Source organism: Oncorhynchus nerka, linkage group LG16 (genome assembly GCF_034236695.1).
Source record: "Oncorhynchus nerka isolate Pitt River linkage group LG16, Oner_Uvic_2.0, whole genome shotgun sequence".
Classification (NCBI taxonomy): domain Eukaryota; kingdom Metazoa; phylum Chordata; class Actinopteri; order Salmoniformes; family Salmonidae; genus Oncorhynchus; species Oncorhynchus nerka.
Genome location: NC_088411.1, coordinates 3,089,837 through 3,102,423, shown reverse-complemented (window position 1 = coordinate 3,102,423; position 12,587 = coordinate 3,089,837). Strand labels below are relative to the sequence as shown.

General features: G+C 39.4%; 1 protein-coding gene across 4 annotated transcripts in view; it reads right to left on the bottom strand.

The window, feature by feature from the left end:
- Window positions 1-12,587, bottom strand: part of LOC115143919 (retinoic acid receptor alpha-like) — a 354,975-nt gene that overhangs the window by 317,505 nt on the left and 24,883 nt on the right. For 3 of the 4 annotated variants that reach the window (XM_065002359.1, XM_065002360.1, XM_029684389.2), the window contains exon 2: window positions 4,640-4,724. The exons of the other annotated variant lie outside the window; for it this stretch is intronic. The gene's annotated coding sequence lies outside the window, so the exon portion shown is untranslated. The remainder of the gene's footprint in view (window positions 1-4,639; window positions 4,725-12,587) is intronic. 4 annotated transcript variants of the gene reach the window in all.

Genomic DNA, 12,587 nt, shown 5'->3' with positions numbered 1-12,587 from the left:
TGGCTAGTTTATACTTTTTATATATTCTAAAGCTGCATGATGTGACTAATGATGGTTTGAAAAAAGTAGCATGAAAGGCATGAGCTATGTTTGTTTTTTTGCACAGACTGCACACACTTTAGTCTCTCATTCACAATTTGACAAGCAGTTGATAATACCTTGAATTTCCTTGCGCAGCCACTTTGTGTTGCCCCCTAAAAAAACAAATCCATGCCTTTTGCGCCCTTGGGCTGATTATATTAATTATAATTCCCTTCTCCCGGCTGCATGCTCCGAAGCACCCCTCACTCGCATGGCTCTCTCAGATATGTCAATTCTTACTAGCCAATGCCCGTCACGTGATCAGGTTCTTCTCACCGGCTACAAGTAAAGACAGACATCGGGGAAAATGTTGAACTGCCCACATTTACTTTAAGTCAGCCAACAAGATGAGTAGGCCTAATGAACAGCAAACGCACTAGCCCGTCATCCACTATCCCCCATAGTGAAAAAGTTGACCTATTCTATATTCAACTTGTCCTTCTGTGCGAGAAAGAAATATTCCAAACATAGTCTGGGACAGTTGTGGGATGCAATAGATCCCAAATTAATACAAACACTAGCATTAAAAAAACAATGTTTAAAAGCAATGAGGCTAATGCAACAGATCAGAATGTTTCGCTTAAAAATGTACTAACCTTTAACTAGCGCTATGTCATTATTGGATAAAAAAACGTGCCCGTTTTAAGCGCAATATTTTGTCACGAAAAGATGCTCGACTATGCATATAATTTGCAGCTTTGGAAAGAAAACACTGACGTTTTCAAAACTGCAAAGATATTATCTGTGAGTGCCCCAGAAATGATGCTACAGGCAAAACCAAGATGTAACCTCAAACAGGAAATTAGCTGAATTTTTTAAGCTCTGTTTACTATCGTCTCCTTATATGGCTGTGAATATGCTGTGAACGAGCTTAAGCTCTCTGCCGTTAGTCCAAGATGTCTGCACCATTGTGACGGTATTTGTAGGCATATCATTGGAAGATTGGCCAGGGGGCCGTCAGGTGTCCTTTGTCTAAGTTGGTGCGTAATTCTCAGTGGCAATCATTTTACCATGCGATACAGACGGAGAAGCACACTTCCAGGAACGATACATCATTGAAGAGATGTAGAAAAACACCTTGAGGATTGATTCTAAACAACGTTTGCCATGTTTCAGTCGATATTATGGAGTTATTTTGGCGTTTTTATAACTGAATTTTCGGGGGTTTTTGGTAGCCAAACATGACTCAGAAAACGGACCGATTTCTCCTGCACAAATAATCTTTCAGGAAAACTGAACATTTGCTATGTAACTGAGAGTCTCATTGAAAACATCTGAAGTTCTTCAAAGGTAAATGATTTTATTTGAATGTTTTTCTGGTTTTTGTGAAAATGTTGCTTGCTGAATGTCAGGCATAATACTATGCTAGGCTATCAATAGTGTTACACAAATGCTTGTTTTGCAATGGTTGAGAAGCATATTTTTGAAAATCTGAGATGACAGTGTTGTTAACAAAAGGCTAAGCTTGAGAGCAAATAGATTTATTTCATTTCATTTGCGATTTTCATGAATAGTTAACGTTGTGTTATGCTAATGAGCTTATGGATAGATTTACACAATCCTGGATACAGGTTTCTTTCGTAGCTAAACATGATGCAGAAAACGGAGCGATTTGTCCTAAACAAATAATATTTTTGTAAAAACGGAACATTTGCTATCTAACAGTCTCCTCATTGAAAACATCTGTTCTTCAAAGGTAAATGATTTTATTTGAATGTTTTTCTGTTTTTTGTGAAAATGTTGCCTGCTGAATGCTAACGCTAAATGCTACGCTAAATGCTACGCTAGCTATCAATAGTGTTACACAAATGCTTGTTTTGCAATGGTTGAGAAGCATATTTTGAAAATCTGAGATGACAGTGTTGTTAACAAAAATCTAAGCTTGAGAGCTAGCATATTGATTTCATTTCATTTGCGATTTTCATGAATAGTTAACATTGCGTTATGGTAATGAGCTTGAGGCTGTATTCACGATCCCGGATCCGGGATGGCTCGTCGCAACAGGTTAAGAACAAATTCTTATTTTCAATGACCGCCTAGGAACACTGGGTTATAACTGCCTGATCAGGGGCAGAACGACAGATTTGTACCTTTTCAGCTCGGGGATTTGAACTTGCAACCTTCCGGTTACTAGTCCAACGCTCTAACCACTAGGCTATGCTGCCGTCCCATAATTTGGTGTAGAGCCTAACTGGTGTAGAGCCTAACTGGCATACATAGATAGGCGCTTGAGTTTGAAGTTTGTGGAAGATCATTTTAAAGATGCACCTTTTTATAATAAAGTATGACATGCATAAAGCATTTGAGAATGGTGTTTTCCCGCTAATTGGTTTCATTTTGGAACATTCGCACTTATACCCTACTGCCATGTGCGTATTGTTGCACTTATAAATGGAAAGAAATGGCCTAATCCAGGCTGTATCACAACCGGCTGTGATTGGGAGTCCCATAGGGCGGCGCACAATTGGCCCAGCATTGTCTGGGATATGCCATCATTGTAAAGAATTTGTTCTTAACTGACTTACCTAGTTAAATAAAAGGTCAAATAAAAAATAAAGCGGATTAATGTGCTTCATTTTACGAAGTTATTTGACCATTTTAGTTGTGATACACACTGTTTCAAAACATATACGTAGGCCTATGGTCTAGGCTACATGAGGTGTGCGGCTGATTTGAAAAAGTCACACAAAAAAATATTACTAGCTGGGCATCATTCACAAGTGATCGACTAATAGTCGATCCCCACCAGACAATTCTTGATTTAATCTGGTCTTTACAAATACAAAATAATGTGTGAACATTTGTTTTGATTTAGAATGGACCATTATCATGCACCTGTCAACAGAAGGAGAATAAAATGCACTTCTAAAGCGAATGGATAACGCTTTTCCAGTGGTTCGTCTTCAGCCAGGTAGGCTACACTCCTGTTGTAAAGAGAAGAAATGTTCTTAATATTAGGAAAGTTGAGAAATAAATATAGTAGGCCTACCCAATAGAAAGCTGATTGCATTATTAAAACGAGAAGGATCCAAACAAAACTATTTTCTCACGCAATTGCATAGCCTACAAAAATGTTGCGCAACATGAGCTCATCGCCTCATGAAGTTCTGATTAGATTTTTCAATTACATTTATGTCAGAGTGATTAGAAAATAGAGTACTGAGTATCAGCACGTTTGGTAGGCTACTAATGACCAGCAGCATCATAGCTTGGAGAAGTCTAGTTACCATGACTAAGCGGTCACGTTGAATTTGACTGTGGTCATGACTCGTGCCTGCTGGTGTGGCAGTAATACGGTCACGGTAACAGCCCTACTCTCAAATCGTATCCTGATGTCGACAACAGATAAGTTAGCGATGTTATGACTAAACTCAACTAGTTAACATAAATTAAAAAATATATTTTAAAAAACTTCTGTACAAGGTAGGGTTGGTATACAGAAGATAGCTCTATTTGGTAAAACACCAAGTCCGTATTATGGCAAGAACAGGTCAAATAAGCAGAGAAATGACAATCCATCATTACTTTAAGACATGAAGGTCAGTCAATGTGGACCATTAAGAACTTAAAAAGTTTCTTCAAGTGCAGTCGCCAAAAACATCAAGCGCTATGATGAAACTGGCTCTCATGAAGACCACAACAGGAATGGAAGACCCAGAGATACCTCTAAAAATTGCTGGAAAGAAACCACTACTAAAAGGACACCAATAAGAAGAGACTTGCTTGGGCCAAGAAACACAAGCAATGGACATTAGACCGGTGGAAATCTGTCCTTTGGTCCAAATTTGAGTTTTGGATTCCAACAGCCGTGTCTTTGTGAGACGCAGAGTAGGTGAACGGATGATCTCCGCATGTGTGGTTCCCACCGTGAAGCATGAAGTAGGTGGTGTTATGGTGCTTGCTGGTGACGCTGTCAGGGATTTATTTAGAATCTAAGGCACACTTAACCAGCATGGCTACCACAGCATTCTGCAGCAATACACCATCCCATCTGGATTGCGCATAGTGGGACTATCATTTGTTTTTCAACATGACAATGACCCAACACACCTCCAGGCTGTGTAAGGGCTATTTGACCAAGGAGGAGAGTGATGAGTGCTGCATCAGATGACCTGGCCTCCACAATCCCCCGTCCTCAACCAAAATGAGATGGTTTGGGATGAGTTGGACTGCAGAGAAGGAAAAGCAGCCAACAAATGCTCAGCGTATGTGGGAAATCCTTTAACCTCTTAAAGACTGCAGGTTTCGAGAACACCAAGAGTGTGCAAAGCTGTCAAGGCGAAGGGTGGCTACTTTGAAGAATCTCCCAATTTTTTGGTTACTACATGATTCCTTCACTATTATTCTACAATGTAGAAAATAGTAAAAAACAAAAAAAACTTTAGTAGGTGGGTCCTAACTTTTGACTGGCACTGTATATCAGGTCATATTTTATGTGGACCCCAGGAAGAGTAGCTGATGCTTTTGCAGCTTTTGGAGCCTAATAAATACCAAACATACATTTGAGTAATTTAGCAGATGCTCTAATCCAAAGTGACTTACAGTAGTGAGTGCATACCTTTTCATACTGGTCCCCCATGGGAATCGAACTCGCAACCCTGGCGTTGCAAGCGCCATGCTCTACCAAATGAACCACACGGGCCCTGTAATGAAGCAGCCAATAAAACATACATTATCAAACATTTGCCAAAAAGCCATTTGCGGGAAAACATTTTAAACAGCACACCTTATAACAGTTCCTTGTGACAGATGAAAATCTGTTAGAAATTTAGAAAGAGGTGGGGAGGATATAAAAATGCAGGATGGGATGGGTTGCTAATATGACTAGGATTGTGCCTTTGGCTTCCGGATAACAAAAGAAAGTTGATATGAAAACCAATAGAACAGGAGAGAGATGACATAGCGGTAGGTCCAATAGGGAAGTAAATGAAAAATGATACAGTCCCTTCAGAAAGTATTCACACCCCACTTTCTCCACATTTTGTTGTGTTACAGCTAGAATTTTAAATATATTAAAATGAGATTTTTGGTTACTGGCCTGCACACATTTTTTAAATGAATAAAAAAATAAAGTTTAAATTGTCTTGTGTTAGCACATATTCAACCCCTTTGTTATGACAGGCCTAAATAAGTTCAGGAATAAAAAAAAAATGCTCAACAAGTCATAATTAGTTGCATGGACTCACTTGTGTGCAATAATAGTAATTCAAAAAGAATGTCAAAAACTCTCATCTCTGTACCCCACACATACAGATAATTGTAAAGGTCCCTCAGTCGAGCAGTGAATTTCAAACAAACAGATTAAACCACAACGAACAAGGAGGTTTTCCAATGTCTCGCAAAGGGAACCTATTGGTAGTTGGGTAAAAAAAAAAAAATATTGACTATCCCTTTGAGCATGTTGAAGTTATTAATTACACTTTGGATGGTGTATTAATACTCCGTCACTACAAAATGTACAGGCGTCCTTCCAAAATCAGTTTCCAGAAAAGAAGGAAACCGTACAAGGATTTCACCAAGAGGCCAATTGTGACTTTTAAACAGTTCGAGTTTAATGGTTGTGATTGGACAAAACTGAGGATGGCTCAACATCATTGCAGTTACGTCACTATACTAACCTAATTGACAAAGTGAAAATAAGCTTGTACAGTTTGCTGCAATGCACTAAAGTAATAGCGCAAAAAAAATCTGGCAAAGCCAGTAACTTTGTCCTGAATACAGAAAGTGTTATGTTTGCGACAAATCCAATACATTACTGAGTACTACTCTGCATATGTTCAAGCACAGTACTGGCTGCATAATGTTATGGGTATGCTTGTAATCATTAAGGACTGGGGAGCTTCAGGATAAAAAAAAGAAAGAAACCGGCAAAATCCTAGAGGAAAGCATGGTTCAGTCTGCTTTCCACCAGACACTGGGAGATGTATTCACATTTTAGCAGGACAATAACCTAGACCACAAAAACAAAAAAGTTATTATTGAAATTACTGTTCCATGAATGATTTTGCATATGAAAAATCATAACTGGCACGCAGAACAGTTATAAAATGGTAAGCTTCCCCGAACTTGAAACTCACGTGCTGCCTATGAAGTCTTAATAAAATAATTGCCATTGTCAGATTTTGCCTATTGGCTACTTTGAAGCAAGGGAAGACATGCCTCATAATATGAAATAAAGCGCTCAGGTTTCAAACAATGAAATATGATTTTAAAAATGCATACTGCCTCCAGCTCACATTGTAAAATTGTGGGTGACACACAGCCTATTGTGTGCACACGAAAGGTGAATGGGAGGAGCGCTTCAATTAGCAGTTGAGAAATTAAAATAGTAGCCCTTTTTAAATCGTGCACCAAAACAGTTTAACACACAATTGCATTTAGAATTGTTGCGAAATGAATGGGCTTATAAAAAGCGAGTTTTACTCCAGCAGCAACCACCTGAGATGCAGGAGAAATCCCACTCAAAATAGGCTGTATACGTGTGATAGTTGTGTTGGATAAATTGAATTCCACTAAAATATGCAAATTAACCTTTAGGCCGATAAGCATGATGGTCAAATGTATTTACGTCGACTGATATTTCCATCAATGAATTAAAAGCTTCATTTTTTTCAATACTGGTCATTTTGCCCAGCCAACAGTTACATTTTTTTTTTAAATGGGGCTTTCATATTATTTTTGAGCCAAAAGCCGGCAAGAAATTAAGGTACAGGTAAGTGTTTCCAAAATTGTCGTTTGTTCAGGAATCGACTGATGAAGCGACTGGTGACTCAGTGTTGTTGCTAGCATATCCAGCGACCAGGCGCCAAAACTCAACTCTGCCGCAATATGAGAGAAGGGACCTGAGGGTTCCTCAGCTACAATCAAATGTAGCCTATCATGTCTGTCAGCAGCAATCATGATTAAACACTTACAATGTTGAAAAGGAGATCATGTTAGCCAACTGTGCTAGGTAGGCCTACATTGGTTGGAGAAAAAAGTACATTAGGTCCACTTACCACTATGTTAAGCCAACTGTACAAAGTTTCTCCTGGTAGGTGCAAATTAAATGTTATAAGCTAAAACAGTACATTGACAGACGGAGCCACGAAGGATGGGAAATTAACCTAAACCCCTCATACTGGTCAGGTATAGTTCACTTATGTTGTTCTCACTCAAATAACAAATTAATGGTGGCCAATATTGAGAGATAGTGAGGCTACTCGCACATCTGAAATTATGATTAATTGATGTTTTGGAAAAACATGCAGTTACTTGCTGTATAACTGATGGTAGAGCTAAATGTACGCAGTTGTTTTGCATGGAATAATCTGAAATTTGTAGTTCTGACTATGCACTTCAAGGAGGTGATATTACCACCAAATAGTTAACATTATTTTAACAATCCCTCGAAAAACCACACGCAGTTGTCAATGGTTTTAGCAAAGCTGTGTATCTCCTTGCCACCCAGCAGGCAAATCGAACACTCTGCACCTTGAGGTTTTATTGACAACCTATAGGGACTTTATGTATAAAACCGCAACATTGTCTCTGCCCCATGGCAAAAGGCTTCAACTTTTGTGGGGCCCATGCAAAACTACACAACTGGCTGCATGTTAGAGGTCGACCGACTGTAGTCTGTGTACGAGGTCGACCGATTAATCGGAATGGCCGATTATTTAGGGACGATTTCAAGTTTATATAACAATCGGTAATCGGCATATTTGGACACCGATGATGGCCGATTACGTTGCACTCCACGAGGAGACTGTGTGGCAGGCTGACCTGTTATGCGAGTGCAGCAAGGAGCCAAGGTAAGGTGCAAGCTAGCATGAAACGTATCTTAACATAATCACTAGTTAAACTAGTAATATCATCAACCATGTGTCGTTATCTAGCCTGGTTCTGCGTTGCATATCATTGATCCGGTGTCTGTTAATTTATCATTGAAATCATAGCCTACTTCGCCAAACGGGTGATATAACAAGCGCATTCGCGAAAAAAAGCACCGTCGTTGCACCAATGAACCTACCATAATCAACGCCTTTCTTAAAATCAATAGACAAGTATATATTTTTAAACCTGCATATTTAGTTAATATTGCCTGCTAACATGAATTTATAATAAACTAACGAAATTGTGTCACTTCTCTTGCGTTCATTGCACGCAGAGTCAGGGCCGCCTGGCTAGGTGCAAACTAATTTGCCAGAATTGTACGTAATTATGACATAACATTTAAGGTTGTGCAATGTAACAGGAATATTTAGACTGTTGGATGCCACCCGTTAGATAGAATACGGAATGGTTCCGTATTTCACCGAAAGAATAAACATTTTATTTTCAAAATGATAGTTTCTGGATTTGACCATACTAATGACCTAAGGCTCGTATTTCTGTGTGTTATGTTATAATTAAGTTTATGATTTGATATAGCAGTCTGAGCGGTTGTAGGCAGCAGCAGGCTCGTAAGCATTCATTCAAACAGCACTTTCGTGCGTTTTACCAGCAGCTCTTTGCTGTGCTTCAAGCATTGAGCTGTTTATGACCTCAAGCCTATCAACTCCCGAGATAAGGCTGGTGTAACCGATGTGAAATGCCTAGCTAGTTAGCGGGGTGCGCACTAATAGCGTTTCAAACGGCACTCGCTCTGAGACTTGGAGTAGTTTTCCCCTTGCCCTGCAAGGGCCGCCCGCGGCTTTTGTGGAGCGATGGGTAACGATGCCTCGAGGGTGGCTGTTGTCGATGTGTCCCTGGTTCGAGCCCAGGTAGGGGTGAGGAGAGGGATGGAAGCTATACTGTTACACTGGTAATACTAAAGTGCCGGTAAGAACATCCAATAGTCAAATGGTATATGAAATACAAAATTGTATGGAGAGAAATAGTCCTATAATAACCTCAACCTAAAACTTCTTACCTGGGAATATTGAAGTCTCATGTTTAAAAGGAACCACCAGCTTTCATTTGTTCTCATGTTCTGAGCAAGGAACTTAAACGGTCATTTTTTTTTACATGCACTTTTACTTTCTTCTCCAACACTTTGTTTTTGCATTATTTAAACCAAATTGAACATGTTTCATTAATTGATTTGACGTATTATATTAAGTTAAAATAAAAAAAAAGGTGTTCATTCAGTATTGTTTTAATTGTAATTATTACACTTTTTTTATTTTATATAATTTAAAAAATAACGGCTGATTGATCGGGAGTAGCTTTTTTTGGTCCTCCAATAAAATCGGTATCAGCGTTAAATCATAATCGGTTGACCTCTAATGTTGAAATGTAACATTTATTTTAAATCGAGGCCTGCGAAACTTGACAAAAAGTATTGATTCAGTAGCCAACCATTATCCAACACCTTGAGGTGTGATAAGCATAGCTAAAGACCAGACTAAGATAGCCTTATATCCAGGGAGGGAGCAGCAAGTTGAAAAGGCAGAGCGGGTTTTGAGAAACAAGGAGTGGCTGATGTGTGTACAAAATGAAACCCGGGAACAATGCAGCAAGCCTTTCCAGGAACACGGTCAACACATTTTACATACGCAGGATGCCAAACTACATGCTTGGGGTTCCACGTTCATTTTGATGAATATGAATGAAGCCATTTTTAACTCTCTCCAGTTTGCTCAGTCTCCGTTAATGTGCCCAGTCAATGGCTTGTGGATCTATTCAACTGCAGGCAGCCCACAGGACATGAATAATGAAGGGCAACTCACACGAAAGCCTAAATCACCATTGTGCCGTCACCTAACAGAGAAGATTGTGTGTTTAATTTACTGCGCTGCATTCGTCTCAGTTCTGCCCAGCTTAGTTTCGCAATTTCAATGACTGAGTACTCCAGGTATATATTTATCAATATGCTTTTCTCCCAATACCATGAATCATTAAGGCTGTAAATGCTCATGTACTTTCTGCAGTGTGTGCACGCACGGATGTGTGTGTGTGTGTGTGTGTGTGTGTGTCTGCGCGTGCACACAAATGTCATAGGTCTCTGACAAACCACAGCTTGAGAAACAAAAGCAGGGTGAAAAGAACCCATCAACATTTTAGCTACAATACATTTTAGCTACAAAGCTTATTGGGCCATATACAATGTAGTTCAATAATAGTGATAAATTGAAATTATTTTTTTTATTGATAGTTATATTGTGATATTATTTTTGATGCTATTATAAACTATGACCCCTTCCCTGAAAGCCCACATATAAGTCTTCTGTTTCCACCTACAAAGCTGTGCAGGGCTTGTTACAATGGAGAGATGAATCTGTACAGAATAACTGAGGGAAATGAATAGATTCTCCAAAAAACGATCATCCATGACGTTTTCCTGAAATTTCCAATACCTTTAACACATTTCAACATCATTACATTATTTGAAACATGTGTTTATGATACCTCAGGCTGATGGCAGAACCCACAGTTAGGACACTGTAGTCGGTGTACGAGGTCGACCGATTAATCGGAATGGCCAATTAATTAGGGCCGATTTCAAGTTCTCATAACAATCGGGAATCTGTATTTTTTTTATATACCTTTATTTAACTAGGCAAGTCAGTTAAGAACACATTCTTATTTTCAATGATGGACTAGGAACGGTGGGTTAACTGCCTTGTTCAGGGGCAGAACGACAGATTTTCACTGTCAGCTCGGGGGATTCAATCTTGCAAACTTACAGTTAACTAGTCCAACGCAATAACGACCTGCCTCTCTTTCTCCTTGCAGTCCACAAGGAGACCGCCTGTTACGCGAATGCAGTAAGCCAAGGTAAGTTGCTAGCTAGCATTAAACGTATCTTATAAAAAAAAAAAAAACAATCATAATCACTAGTTAACTACACATGGTTGATGATATTACTAGATATTATCTACCGTGTCCTGTGTTGCATAGAATTTGACTGAGCATACAAGCATACAAGTATCTAAGTATCTGACTGAGCGGTGGTAAGCAGAAGCAGGCGTGTAAACATTGTGCGTTTTGCCAGCAGCTCTTCGTTGTGCGTCAAGCTTTGCGAGGTTTATGACTTCAAGCCCATCAACTCCCGAGATGAGGCTGGTGTAACCGAAGTGAAATGGCTAGCTAGTTAGCGCGCTAAGAGAGTTTCAAACGTCACTCGCTCTGAGCCTGTGGTTGTTTCCCTTGCTCTGCATGGGTAACGCTGCTTCGAGGGTGGCTATGTCGTTGTGTCCCTGGTTCGAGCCCAGGGAGGAGCGAGGAGAGGGATGGAAGTTATACTGTTAGACTGGCAATACTAAAGTGCCGATAAGAACATCCAATAGTCAAAGGTTAATGAAATACAAATGGTAGAGGGAAACAGTCCTATAATAACTACAACTTAAAACTTCTTACCTGGGAATATTGAAGACTCATGTTAAAAGGAACCACCAGCTTCCATATGTTCTCATGTTCTGAGCAAGGAACCTGAAGTGTTAGCTTTCTTACATAGCACATATTGCACTTTTACCTTCCTCGAACACTGTTTTTGCATTATTTAAACTAAATTGAACATGTTTCATTATTTACTTGAGGCTAAATTAATTTTATTGATGTATTATATTAAGTTAAAATAAGTGTTCATTCAGTATTGTTGTAATTGTCATTATTACAAATACATTTTTATTTTAAAATCGGCATCGGCTTTTTTGGTCCTACAATAAATCGGTATCTGTGTTGAAAAATCATAATCGGTCAACCTCTAGTCGGTGTCCTATGTACAGTGGGGCAAAAAGTATTTAGTCAGCCACCAATGGTGCAAGTTCTCCCACTTAAAAGATGAGGCCTGTAATTTTCATCATAGGTACACTTCAACTATGACAGACAAAATGAGAAGAAAAAAAAATCCAGAAAATCACATTGTAGGATTTTTAATGAATTTATTTGCAAATTAAATCAAATCAAATTGTATTTGTCACATACACATGGTTAGCAGATGTTAATGCGAGTGTAGCGAAATGCTTGTGCTTCTAGTTCCGACAATTATGGTGGAAAATAAGTATTTGGTCAATAACAAAAGTTTCAATAATTTGTTATATACCCTTTGTTGGCAATGACAGAGGTCAAACGTTTTCTGTAAGTCTTCACAAGGTTTTCACGCACTGTTGCTGGTATTTCGGCCCATTCCTCCATGCAGATCTCCTCTAGAGCAGTGATGTTTTGGGGCTGTTGCTGGGCAACACGGACTTTCAACTCCCTCCAAAGATTTTCTATGGGGTTGAGATCTGGAGACTGGTTAGGCCACTCCAGGACCTTGAAATGCTTCTTACGAAGCCACTCCTTCGTTGCCCGGGCGGTGTGTTTGGGATCATCGTCATGCTGAAAGACCTAGCCACGTTTCATCTTCAATGCCCTTGCTGATGGAAGGAGGTTTTCACTCATGGCCCCATTCATTCTTTCCTTTACACGGATCAGTTGTCCTGGTCCCTTTGCAGAAAAACAGCTCCAAAGCATGATGTTTCCACCCCCATGCTTCACATTAGGAATGGTGTTCTTTGGATGCAACTCAGCAATCTTTGTCCTCCAAACACAACGAGTTG